Below are 14,521 nucleotides of genomic sequence, written 5' to 3'. Positions count from 1 at the left end.
TTCATAATTTTTAAATTTTTTTTTCATAGATATTACATTACGAAGAAAAATTTTCCAGAAATATTTTAATCAAAGTCCTATTTAAAGAAACTTTTGATTAGACATTATTAAATTGTGTGTTGTTTTAAAACAATAATAAGAATCTGTCCTGAGCTATTAGAAAGAAATGTATAGCATGTTATTTTAATAGGCCTAAATGAGGAAGGATCAATATTATTTTAATTTTTAAAGGTCTGTTTATGAAATGCAATCATCCTTCATTAAAAATGCAAGCTGTGCTTCAGCAAGAGGTTAGCGTAAATGATTCATAGAGAGATCTCTCTCCAGTATAATCTTCCTCTCCTGGGAGTTTCCTTCGGATGTTTCATCAAACCACCCAAGCTATTATTAAAAATGCTTCCCTGCGATAAAAGGAGGGAATAAACAATATAAACACACTTCCCCATTCTTATTCACCAATGACTCTTCCATTTGAGTGATCCATACCTTTTTCAGTCATAGGTAAAATTAATTTTTTATATTCCACACATTTTTATAGTCATTTCTTTTCACAAGCATTTTAAGTTAATGTTATTTTATAGTATTCAAAACAAGAAATTCAGATATTTAAGGTAGGTTTTTATTCACTTACCTATTTTGATATTTCAGTGTGAGTGTTGTCTTTCATTGAAATTAAAAGAAGTTTGCCTTCTATTTGATAGATTTTAAAAGATTTTAAAATGTCAACTCATCAAAGTCAAGACACTACAAATTTAAATTCAATTCTGTTCTATTTAAAAATGCTAATGAAAATGGCTGTTTCAATGCAGCAGCATCTGGCTCATTATAACACTCAGTTTTAACTAATAAATCCTTAATTATTAAATTCTGGTGTTCAATTTCTTTCAAATAAATAAGCCAAACACATAATGCTACACTTATAAATACCTGGGATAAATTACTTATACCATGAAAAAGCATACCTCTTGATTCTCTGGCTGCGAAATAAGACCCAAAGTATGTAAGGGACACACATTTGAAAGACCCAGCATTAAAAATTTGGGCTCCACTGTATGTAGGTCCCATATTCAAAGGCTGGCAAATCTTTAACTCCACTGGGTCCTCATGCATAATGCACAGGGCAATTTGTCTGTGCAAATGGGCCAGTTTTTTTCCATGCTTTTTCAGAATAAATATGTCAAAACTGAACATAATCATATACCCCTAACTGTGGCTTTACAAAGCAGACCCTACCTTCACCAAACTTGATGTTTTTATTAAGGAGTTGCTGAATATATTTAATCAAGGTATTATTGCACATCATGATGTCTCGTAAAGGTTGAAATCCCTGAGAGAATATGTTTGGTTTTAAGCCCTAATATGTGTTCGGGAGTGTTTCATTTTTCTCTTCCACTCCCAATTCCTTTTTTTTTTTTCTTTTTTAATCAGCAACATCGACAGTACTGAGTGAATATTTTACAATGGAGTTGTGAAGTATGTGTGTTCAATCGTTTCAGCTTCCCAGAAGATTCATTACAGTTACATTAGAAAGTCAAATCAGGCAATTCTGCAGTCTGGTGAAAGCCAGCATATGAAAGAAGGTTAATACAAAAGAATTTCATTTTAGAGGACATTTAGGACTTTAAAAAGCAACATTATGATAAAATTTTCAAGATATTTGTTCTTGCCTTAGCACATGCTTTCCAGGTCTAATTTCAGAGCTGTCTAAATGCTTTTCTAGGAAAGAATGAGGGTGCATGGGAGGAAATTGTTTGATCTACAAGGTCTGCCATCTTAATGATCCTCACGCTAAGAACACTGCAGATGTATGTTTTGCCCTCACTCATGGGGAAAGAATCTATGGTTCTCCAATTATGCTGATGAAGTAGAAGTCAAGTAAAAGTGAAGGTGCGTTCATTTAAAACATAAAGGTTTTGGTGATTGTTAACATCTGTCTTTCTGATTATAAATAAAACTAACTGCTGAGATTTTCAGCTCTTAATATGTATTTATATAACAAAAATCAGTAAGTTAATTGTTTTCCATGATTAGTAGCAGGTATAGAAAAATCTTCTTCAGATTGGTACATGTTTAACTGGCACTTGTGCATAATACAATAATTCCCCTCTCTCTAGAATTCAAGCCTCAATAAACCCCTAACTAATCTTATGTATTTGATTTATTTCCACTGGTTTACAGGTAAGCAAAAATAAGAATAGACTATCTACTGAAAGGCAAGCATCGCCATTCAGTACAGTCAATTTTCAGAATACAAATTCCACTTCAATACAAAGGCTCACCTGTGCATGAGCAATGCCAAAGCTTAAATATCATAGCAAGAGGGAAACAGCAGCTAGCAGTGGTAACAGACATGAAAGGCAGCTGGCTGTCTTCAGTGCTACCTTTGGCAGCAGTACAGATGGACTTTGTAGGCCACTGGCTATGCTTAATTTAATATGAAGCTAAATACAGTCAAAACATCTGGTGTACCACTGATGGTTATCACGATAAATTAAATCTGACATCACACACAAACCCATTCAATATTCTATTTATATCCCTTTTACCTAAACCACAAAACTAAAAATCCACATTTACTTTTGTTTCTCATTTCCTCCTAGCAGTCCTCTACTTTAGAAAAGGAAGGTTTTGTAGATCTGTTGTTTATACAAGTTGGGGGGCCTTCTTTAAGAAAAGGACTACAGGCCGGGCGCAGTGGCTCACGCCTGTAATCCCAGCACTTTGGGAGGCCGAGGCGGGCGGATCACGAGGTCAGGAGATCGAGACCATCCTGGCTAACACGGTGAAACCCCGTCTCTACTAAAAATGCAAAAAATTAGCCGGGCGAGGCGGCGGGCGCCTGTAGTCCCAGCTACTCGGGAGGCTGAGGCAGGAGAATGGCGTGAACCCGGGAGGCGGAGCTTGCAGTGAGCCGAGATCGCGCCATTGCACTCCAGCCTGGGCGACTAAGCGAGACTCTGTCTCAAAAAAAAAAAAAAAAAAAAAAGAAAAGGACTACAAAATTTGCATACAAAATGTCAAGGGGGCCATTTAAGTGAGGGTCTCTTTGGTTTAAGCTTCATGGACAATTTGCCTCTGGGGAGGGTGAAAGGCAGTGTAAAAACTAAATAGTACACCAAGTGGCACATGGAATTGGGACAAAGAATACAAACATTTTAAAAGCAGACGATTTCACTGATAACCTACACAAGAGCAAACAAGACTTTCTAGGCAAGCACATCAGCAAAAACAAACTGTATTGTCAGAATCTGTTTATAACATATATTTCTAAAATGCAAAACCCCAAATTGGGCCAGGTGCATTGGCTCACACCTATAACCTATAAATCCAGCACTTTGGGAGGCCAAAGCAGGAGAATCACTTGAGCCCAGGAGTTTGAGACCAGCCTGGGCAATATAGTGAGACTCGTCTCTACAAAAAATAAAAATTAAGTTAAATTGAAATTTTAAAACCCCAAATCTACAGCATGCTACCACAACAAAAGGGCTATTATAAAGGAAAAAAGTCAATTAAAGAACCAAATTATCAGTCAAGTGTGGTGGCTATAGCTGTAATCCCAGCACTTTGAGAGGCCAACGCAGGAGGATTGTTTGAGCCTAGAAGTTTAAGACCAGCCTGGGCAACACAGCAAGACCCCATCTCCACTAAACATTTTTAAAAATTTAAAAATAAAGTAAAAAATAATCAAATTATCAATTTTATAATAACTATAAGTCAAGAAACAAGTACAGTTCTTACAAGCAACGAATTCATAAAACAGAATTAGATCATGGCTAACAATTTGCTATTTTTAAAAAGTCAGAGCACCACTTATAACTAAAGTGACTACTGCCTCAACTGCAATATTCAAATTATTGCATTTTTTATTATATTGCTTTGAAGGATATTCAGTGAAAATAATTTTTAATTCTAGTGCTGTATAATATTAGCATCACCTATACTCTTTTAAACAAAAAGGACCTAAAAGCCCTGACTCTGCATCTGAAGGGAAGAGAGCATGCCATATAATAAATTCAGTACAATCAAAATGAGAACCATATTTCTGTTTAACTTTATTCATCTTGGCTCAAGAGCTATAAAAAAAGTTATTAAAATTAATGCATCAAACTATAATTCTGTCCTTTTTATTACTGGTAATATTCTTTCTAAAGTATTAGTCTGCTTAGATGTACTAGTATATCTTTTTGAAAGTCTTCTTTGAAGATAAGGATCACTTTAACTTTAGAAGGAAAACATGCAATTATATTAATTTGGCACTGAATCTTGTTAGTTTCAGTGGGTTTGAAACTTTGAAAATGATTTATTCATTAGAAAGTCACTTACTTGGCCGGGCATGGTGGCTCACGCCTATAATACCAGCACTTTGGGAGGCTGAGGTGGGTGGATCCCCTGACGTCAGGAGTTCGACACCAGCCTGACCAACATGGTGAAACCCTGTCTCTACTAAATACAAAAAATTAGCCACGCATGGTAATGCATGCCTGTAATCCCAGCTACCTGGGAGGCTGAGGCAGGAGAATCGCTTGAACCCACGAGGCGGAAGTTGCAGTGAGCCGAGATTGCACCATTGCACTCCAACCTGGGCAACAAGAGCAAAACTCCTTCTCAAAAAAAAAAGCAAGCCAGTTACTGCTTCTGATGGCACTAATAACGATGGAAGATAATGAAGTTCTTGTCATTCAACACAAAACACACAAAGAAAGTGCTGGCAAATGTCACAAAGTAAACATTTTCCTGTTTCTGTTAAATAAAATTCATTCCTAATAACCACTGTCCTGTATGAACTTTCCCTAGCAAATTATTGCTCCATTTCTCTTTCACTAAATAATCAATTTTTTCTAAAGTTAACACAAAAGAAATGCCCTGGAAATCCTCATTCTCTAGTCACGACTAAATGAACCACATGGGCTACCAAAATCAAATTCTCTAGTGCATCACTAATGTAATACTAAATGGGATGCTCCATCAAAAGAAACCTAGAATTTACATAATTTCCCATAATCTTATCAGAGGAACAAATGTTAAGACAATGGGAAGAAAATCGAGATAAGCTCACTGTTGTTGCTGGTTTGTGTATTCCTGTTTTTCTCAACTCCTCCCATGGCTGACAGAACATTGTAGTTGGGTTAAGAGAGCTGGTATAAACTACTTCACTAAAATTTTGCATTTGAATGTCAGCCTTTTTTCTTTTTTTTTTTTTTTTTTTTTTTGAGACAGAGTCCCGCTTTGTGGCCCAGGCTGGAGTGCAGTGGCCGGATCTCAGCTCACTGCAAGCTCCGCCTCCTGGGTTTATGCCATTCTCCTGCCTCAGCCTCCCGAGTAGCTGGGACTACAGTTGCCCGCCACCTCGCCCGGCTAGTTTTTTGTATTTTTTAGTAGAGACGGGGTTTCACCGTGTTAGCCAGGATAGTCTCGATCTCCTGACCTCGTGATCCGCCCGTCTCGGCCTCCCAAAGTGCTGGGATTACAGGCTTGAGCCACCACGCCCGGCCAGCCTTTTTTCATTCTAGTCAGCCTTTTTTCACTCTAAAGTATTGATTCAACCAAAAAGTCAAACATTCAAAGTCTGTTCACCAAAAACACTCATCATAAAGATGTTTATTTACTATCCATATAAGGACGCAAAATGGTATTCCTAACAGCCAATACACAGAATCAACCTAAGTGTCCATCAACAGACGAATGGATAAAGTCATATATATATGTATGTGTGTCTATATATACTTTATATGTGTGTATATATATATACACATACACACACATATATATGCAATAGAATACTATGTGGTCTAAGAAAATCCTGTTACTTGTAACAATATGGATGAACCTGGAGGACACTATGTTAAGTGAAACAAGTCAGACATAGAAAGACAGATACTGTATTATCCCACTTACATGTAGAATCCTAAAACGTTAAACTCAATTTTTTTTTTTTTTTTTTTTTAGAAAGAATCTCGGTCTGTCACCCAGGCTGGAGTGAAGTGGCGTGATCTCAGCTCACTGCAACCTCCACCTCCCAGGTTCAAGCAAATCTCCTGCCTCAGCCTCTCGAGTAGCTGGGATTACAAGCCTGCACCACCATGCCCGGCTAATTTTAGTATTTTTTAGTAGAGGTGTTTCACCATGTTTAGTAGAGTGTTTCACCATGTTGGCCAGGCTGGTCTCGATCTCCTGACCTCCTGATCCACCCGCCTCAGCCACCCAAAGTGCTGGGAATACAGGCGTAAGCCACCATGCCCGGCCCTCAATCTTTTCTTCAAAAGAGACAGGGTTTCACTCTGTTGCCCAAGCTGGAGTGCAGTGGCACAATCATAGCTCACTATAACCTCAAATTCCTGGGCACAAGAAATCCTCCTGCCTCAGCCTCCTAAGTAGATGGGACTACAGGTGTGCGCCACCACATCTGGCTAACTTTTTGTTTTTATTTTTTGTAGTGACGAGGTCTCGCCAAGCTGGTCTCGAATTCCTGGAATCAAGGGATCCTCCTGCCTCATCAACCTTTTTTTGAAGCTGAAGTAGAAGCAAACAGTAGAATGGTGGTTACCAAGGGCTGAGAGGAGGACTGGGGAAATGTGAGTCAAAGGACACAAAATTTCAGGGAGAAGGAATAAGTTCAAGAGATCAACTGTATAATATAGTGACTATAATTAATAATAATGTATTATATTCTTGAAAATTGCGAAGAATAATAGATTTTAAGTGTCCTCATCACAAAAAAAAAAGTGAAGTAATTATACTCATTTTAGCCATTCCAAATGTGTACATATTTGAAAACATCATGGTATACACAATAAATGTGTACAATTTTTGTCAATGGGATTATTCTCTCACCTCAACATTGAGATTCTAACTAAAACGATATTTCCCAACTATTCAGATGCTGAAGCCAGAGGCTTGCTTAAGCCCAGGAGTTGGAGACCAGCCTGGGCAACATAGGGAGACTCCATCTCGAAAAAATAAATAAAAATAAAAAAAATAAATACTGTGATTGTCAAAGAAAGAGGTATTAAGTCACTGAAAGGTTGTATTTTTCCTTTAGAAAAATGAAAAATTCCTACTTTACTGTCAACTATTACCTCTTCTGACACATTAATTTAACTGTAGAATCCTTTTACATGAGAAAATTACTAAATCAGACACCACATCTCAGAATCTGCTAGATGTCATTTGGAAAAGAGCATCATTCTTTCAAAGGGCAAGGATGAAGAATCAGAAAGAAAAAGGCCAGAAGCACGCAAGTGAAACAAGCCAGTGCACCTGAGGCCTTTGTTGGTCCAATCAAACTATGGGTCAAACTACAGGTATTTCAAAAGGGGGAATAAAAGACATCTGCAGTTACTTTAGAAGAGGGTTAAATTCTCCTAAGCAGACGCTTCCTAAAAGAAAAAACAGAACGGAAAGTGCAAAATTCTTTCTTCTCCTCTTTGGAGAATATGGTTTGGCACAGTTTTTAAAAAATCAAAATCTCAAGAGATATGGGTGCCAATCCCATCCCAGTAACTAAGTGGCTCTGCTGATTGCAGGTTGTGTGCAAGTGTATACCCACTACACTCAACTGCAAAACAGCCATAAAGAACTTAGAACACTATACAAGTTCAATAGACATGAAGAAAAACACTACAAAATTCAAATGTGAGGGACAATCTTCCTGCTGATATACCTGTAACTCTAAATTCTTTCTCTCTCTCTCTGTGTGTATACACACACACACACACACACACACATACACACACACACACACACACAGAGTATGTCTTGATGATCAGAGCTATTACATTGTATAAATCTAATTAAGGTCAGTTTCCTATGAAAAGGAAGATTTATCTGAGAAATAATTCAAAATAAATTCTCCTCAAGTAAGTAGACCTAGGCCTGTAATTAGTTTTGTTTTTGCTTTGTTTTTTGAGACGGAGTTTCACTCTTGTTGCCCAGGCTGGAGAGAAGTTGCATAATCTCTGCTCACTGCAACCTCTGCCACCCAGGTTCAAGCAATTCTCCTGCCTCAGCCTCCTGAGTAGCTGGGATTACAGGTGCCTGCCACCGCATCCAGCTAATTTTTTGTATTTTTAGTAGAGATGGGGTTTCATCATGTTGGCCAGGCTGGTCTTGAACTCCTGACCTCAGGTGATCTGCCCGCCTTGGCCTCCCAAAGTGCAGGGATTAGAGGCGTGAGCCACTGCGCCCAGCCCCTAGGCCTGTAATAGTTAAGACAATCATTTATACATCATTTATAACAATCACCACAGTCCAGAAAAGTCAGCCTTAGATGCCAAACAAAATCCGAGATGAATGAAAAGAAAGAGTCCTGGGTCAGTAGTACAGCTTTGTTGCAAGTATCTGGAGGGACCTGGTAGAGGTGTGAGAGACACAGTTCCTTGGTGTGAAGGATCAGAGGTCACAGGGAGGGTAGCAGGAAGCCCAAGAACAGGTAACTGAATTTGGACAGGCTTTTGATATTTTAAGCACATTTCTATGGATTTCTTTTGTTTTGAAGATAGGGTCTTGCTCTGTCACCCAGATGGTTTCTTAATATATTCACTGTAATTATTCCCTTGGAATACTAACATTAATCCTAAGTTAAATTCTTTGAAAATCCAGCGTCAGTTATGCTAAATGAAAACAAAACACTTTGTACAATTTTACATTTAAAAAGAGAAGCTCTGCACTCTAGGATTAGAAGCAGTGGAGCCAGCAAGACTCTCAGAGCAACATTAGCTACCATTTATGGAGCACTTCTTATGTTGCATATGCCAGGCTAAATTATTTTCATACATTATCCCACTAATGTATAAACAACCCTATTAGTTAGCTATTATCAGCTCCATTATATAGACGAGGAAAGGGAGGCACAAAGACGTTCCATAACTCTAACAGGGTTCTAGGACACAGAGGTGGCAGAACAAGGATTCAAACCCAATCCTTCTGTTCTCAAGCTCAGACTCGGAACCATTACGCTTTACTGTCTTACCAAAATGAGAATCAAAATGAAAGAACCCCAAAGAGAAACAAAAACTCACAGGAAGAATCTGAGTTCTTTAAACAACACCAGAGCACTCCTGTTCTAAAACTGGAGGATTTTCAGGTTTTGCAATGTGACAAACTTGGAAAAGACACATCTGACACTAAATCCTTTGGCAATTTTATTCCACCTCGGGGCTTCAACTACCCCACTCTCAGTATCTCCATCTTAACCTTGACGACTTCTCAGGTATTAAATATTTCCATCTGCCTAATAACAAAAATCACTCAGCTCAATGAAAAGCCGTATTTATTAGCATCTTCTTCCTCCAATCAGTTTGTCCTCCTGTGTTCCCAATTTTTTAATGGCGCAGATAGGTAATGCAAATTACCTATGCTTCACACCTCCCCCACATGTAAGACTAAATGCCTCGTTCTAACAATGGCCAAATCCAACTAATTCTACCTCTACAACGTCTCACATCTGTCACACCTCTTCATTTCCCCTACAGTTAGAAAGGTTAGATTCTCGGCCGGGCACGGTGGCTCATGCCTGTAATCCCAGCACTTTGGGAGGTCGACGCAGGCAGATCACCTGAGGTCAGGAGTTCCAGACCAGCCTGACCAACATGGAGAAACCCCATCTCTACTAAACATACAAAAAAGTAGTCGGGCATGGTGGTGCATGCCTGTAATCCCAGCTACTCAGGAGGCTGAGGCAGGAGACTCACTTAAACCCGAGAGGCAGAGGTTGCAGTGAGCCAAGATTGTGCCATTGCACTCCATACTAGGCAACAAGAGCGAAACTCCGTCTCGGAAAAAAAAAAAAGAAAAAGAAAAAAGAAAGGTTAGATTCTCATTATTTTCCACCCAGTCTTCACTCTCTTCCTTTCATCATATACTAGAAATAGCTTTCCTAAAACACAACTCTATCATGTCACTCCTTTACTAGAACACCTTCAAAAAGGCTCATTCCCCACCAATCCACCCTTCAAGATTCAGATCAAACCTCTCCTTCTCTAGGCAACCTTGTGTAATCTCCTCCCCCTAAGGAGAGGTCACTGCTTCCTCCTCTGAACTTCAGCAGTACCTCACTTGACCCTTACCAATTTCATCCTCATATCACAAGTACCTGTACTAACATACAAGCATCGTCACCCTACTGGAAGACAAGCGCCTTAGGAGAAGGTTCAATGTCTAATTGAACTGTGAGTCTCCCACAAATTCTGGTGAAAATATACTTGCACACAGTAGGTACTTAAATATTTGACAAATGAATGAAAAAATCATAAATCAGCTTTCTCGGTTATAACATAAGTTTTTTAGCACAAGAACTTGTGTCCATTTACTTAATTTTTAAAAAGCATACAAACTGTGAAGACTAATCATAATTTCCATGAAACCAGAACTTTTTGCTTCCTAGAATAGCCAGAGAAAGGTGCTTATTTTATTTGAAGACAAAAAAAGTAGAATCAGTTAGCTAGGTCAGGCACCACTTAACTCTACTATTCACTGAGGCCAGGAACACTTCCTAGGGCCTCAGCTTTTGTTCTTGTGGATGAAGCCTCAGGAGGGCTTTCCTCTGACAATGGACTAAACAATTCAAGGTGACCACCCTTTTTAAAACCTCCTCCTCATTTCCCCAATACTTCTTCTCCAAACATTGATGCTTCCACCATAAGGTCAGCTCCTCTTTTCCTTCCCCTTATGGCAAAGCTTATGGAGAAACTACGCCACATAAATGAAGACTAGGAGTTCAAAATGCCTCAATGACCTGGGACCATGGAAAATTAGTATTTTTGCCTTCAACAGTAAAGTCACACTCTTGAGCAAAGGAGGAAAAAAAATATTATCACAGTCCCTCAATCAGCAAAAATCTAGGCATGCAAGATGAAAACAAGTTAGGGTCCAGTAAGCTTAAAAAAAGAAAACACTGACTCAGAAATTTCCTATCTGCAATATATAGCAGGTTTAGAGGACAAAAATGAAAACAGAAGATTATTTCTAGACACCCTGATGGAGAAAGATAATATTTACCTCAGTAGTTACAACCATAGGAACAAATCCAGATTCTATTTGTTTTTGTATAGCTCAATAAAAATTATAGGGTGTATTCACTTCTCAGTTCAGAAATAAATTGTCCTTAAAAAAATAATAAGAGGTACTTCTTGAAAACTAAAAGAAAAAAAATCTATCCCGATAATCAAAAGTTTCTATGCAGTATTAAAAATGATGTCCAGCTGGGCGCAGTGGCTCACACCTGTAATCCCAGCACTTTGGGAGGCTGAGGCGCGTGGATCATTTGAGGTCAGGAGTTTGAGACCAGCCTGACCAACATAATGAAACCTCATCTCAACTAAAAATATTAAAAAATCAGCCAGACGTGGAGGCGCGCACCTCTAATCCCAGCTACTCAGGAGGCTGAGGCAGGAGAATTACCTGACCCTGGGAGGCAGAGGTTGCAGTGAGGCAAGATCATGCTACTGCACTCCAGCCTGGGTGACAGAACTGGACTCTGTCTCCAAAAAAAAAAAAAGGGGGCCGAGCGAGGTGGCTCACGCCTGTGATCCCAGCACTTTGGGAGGCCGAGGTGGGCAGATCATGAGGTCAGGAGATAGAGGCCATCCTGGCCAACATGGTGAAGCCCCGTCTCTACTAAAAATACAAAAATTAGCTGGGTGTGGTGGTGCGCGCGCCTGTAGTCCCAGCTACTTGGGAGGCTGAGGCAGGAGAATCGCTTGAACCCAGAAGGCAGAGGTTGCAGTAAGCCGAGATCACGCCACTGCACTCCAGCCTGGTGACAGATTAAGACTCCATCTTAAAAAAAAAAAAAAAAAAAAGGGCCCTCCTATAATTCAAGAAGTGAAGGTGCTAGTTGACTGAGCGTATTTATTCTCACTCAAACAGCTAACTCAAGGTCAAGAAGACCTCTGCCACCAGCTGCCCTGTATCAGTCCTAGGAGGCTATTTCTCAGAGCCCCATGCTTCTTATCAAGATGGTTCCCATGCTGTCTTCCCTTTCCCTCGTCACTACCTCCTCCAGGTCAAAGAATATCCCCAGGGCAAGTTGCAGCCACTCCTTATGCACTCAGCCCTGGCCTCAGAGTACACACGGGATTCGCCTCATCTATGACTCTTGGGGGAAGCATACCATACAGAGAGCAACTGCAATGCATCACTCTCTATAGGATCCTACCCAGGTGCCTTAGTGCCATCTGGAAAATGCGAGGAAACAAGGAATGCACAAAAATCACGAAATACTGCTTCAGGTACAATTAACTCCAAGACAGAATTTTTTTCTTTTTAAGTTAAATGTTTAAAAAAAAAAAAAAAGCTACAGTCATCTATGTATTCAGTCATCCAGTCAATCACAAGTCAAGGACAATCTCCGTTAACTATGCTTAGTGTGGTCAGAAAGGAAGTATAGATAAACAATCACAACAATAGAGTGGGTTGAATGCTAACAGCTGGGGTTCAAGGAAGGCTCCCTGAAGAAAATTACATGTAAACTGAAGCAAGCAAGCAAGCAAGAGTTGACCAGACTAAGAAGAGAAGAATGTACACCACACAGGCATTACTCAGGGAAGTAAGTCACCCAGATTTCTATTTCTAAAAGATCAAAGGCTCCAAAAAAAGCAAAGGGCCAATAGGCACAAGACAGAGGCTCAACCTCATTAAGGAAATGCAAATCAAAATGTAAGATACCACTTTATGCCCATCAGAATGGCTATAATCCAAAACCCAGATAATAAGTATTAGTGATGATGTGGAAAAACTGCAAGGTTCATACATTGCTAGTAAAATTGTAACATGGTGTAGCCACTTTGGATAACAGTTTGTCAGTTTCTCAAAATGTTCAACAGAGGTTCCATAAGCCCCAAAAAGTTCACTCTTAGGCTTCAGAAGTCACCCCAAGAGAACTGCAAGCACACATCCTCACAGAAGTTTGTACATGAATGCTCTCAGTAGCATTTTTTAATAGCCAAAAAGTAGAACCAATCAAAGTGTCCATCAACTAGTGAATAAATAAAATGTGGTATAGCCACACAATGGACTATTATTTGGCATTTATTGGGAATGAAGTACAGATGTTATGCTACCACATGGCTGAACCTTGAAAACATTATACTAAGTCAAAGCAGCCAGTTACAAAAGACTACATGATTCAATTAACGTGAAATGTCCAGAACAGGCAAATCCATAAAGACAGAAAGAAGATTAAGGGCTGCTGAGGGCTGGGGGATGAGTAGAGGAGGAAATGAGTAATTGCTCATGGATATAGAATTTCTTCTGGGCATAATTAAATGTTCTGAAATTGCAGTGATGATTGCACAACTCTGTGAACACAAAAAACAATTGAATTGTACACTTTAAGTAGGTAAATTGAATGATAGGTGAATTGTATCTCAATAAAGCAGTTATAAAACAAAAAGTTGGACGTGGTGGATCATGTCTGTAATCCCAGCACTTTGGGAGGCTGAGGTGGGTGGATCACCTGAGGTCAGGAGTTCAAAATCAGCCTGGTCAACATGGTGAAACCCCGTCTCTACTAAAAATACAAAAATTAGCAGGGCATGGTGGCACACACCTGTAATCCTAGCTACTTGGGAGGCTGAGGCAAGAGAATTGCTTGAACCAGGGAGTCGGAGGTTGCAGTGAGTCAAGATCGCACCACTGCACTCCAGCCTGGTGACAGAGCGAGACTCCGTCTCAAAAAAAAAAAAAAAAAATTAGCCGGGCATGCTGGCACATGCCTGTAATCCCAGTTACCTGGGAGGCTGAGGCAGGAGAATCACTTGAACCTGGGAGGCGGAGGATACAGTGAGCTGAGATTGCAACATTGCAGTCCTACCCAGGCAAGAGTGAAACTCCAGATCAAAACAACAACAACAACAAAACAAAAAAAAAAAAACAAAAGATCAAAAGGACTACAGTAATAAAGAACAAAATTAGAAGGGCAGAGGATTTGAACATGCCAACTGGTTTGGAATCTATAAAGTAATTCAAGCAAGAGACAGTGACCAGGTGCAGTGGCTCATGCCTATAATCCCAGCATTTGGGAGGCCGAGGCTGGCAGACAACTTGAGGTCAGGAGTTCAAGACCAGCCTGGCCAACACGGTGAAACCCCATCTCTACTAAAAATACAAAAAATTAGTTGGGCGTGGTGGCACGCACCTATAGTCCCAGTTACTCAGGAGGCTGATGTGGGAGAATTACTTGAACCCAGGAGGCAGAGGTTGCAGTCAGCCAAGATCACACCACTGCCCTCCAGCCTAGGTGACAGAGCAAGACCCCATCGCAAAAAAAAAAAAAAAAAAAAAAAAGAGAGACAGTGGCCTGAACTAGTGTAATGGATTAGGAAGTGATAAGAGATACAGGAAAAAGAAACAATACTTGATTCTATATAGTGAGGAGAAGAGAAGGAATCAACACAGCCCAGGGTTACTTACTTAGAAAACTGAGTAGCATTTATCAAAACAGGAAAACACAGAAAGACATGTTTGGGAACAGGGAAATTCACTGTATTGTGAAATTTAATTATATTTACAAAAGTTGTATAAG

General features: G+C 39.6%; 1 protein-coding gene and 1 long non-coding RNA gene across 14 annotated transcripts in view; one reads left to right on the top strand and one right to left on the bottom strand.

Moving 5' to 3' along the window:
* Positions 1 to 14,521, bottom strand: part of RERE (arginine-glutamic acid dipeptide repeats) — a 469,651-nt gene that overhangs the window by 400,751 nt on the left and 54,379 nt on the right.
* LOC144336614 (uncharacterized) lies at positions 1,404 to 14,520 on the top strand. Its single transcript, XR_013408583.1, has 2 exons — positions 1,404 to 2,707; positions 14,306 to 14,520. It is a non-coding gene; the product is annotated as an uncharacterized LOC144336614 (long non-coding RNA).

The sequence above is a fragment of the Macaca mulatta genome, chromosome 1, assembly GCF_049350105.2.
Source record: "Macaca mulatta isolate MMU2019108-1 chromosome 1, T2T-MMU8v2.0, whole genome shotgun sequence".
Taxonomy (NCBI): Eukaryota; Metazoa; Chordata; class Mammalia; order Primates; family Cercopithecidae; genus Macaca; species Macaca mulatta.
The sequence above is the reverse complement of the archived record's forward strand: the minus strand, read 5'-3'. Positions and strand labels throughout refer to the sequence as shown.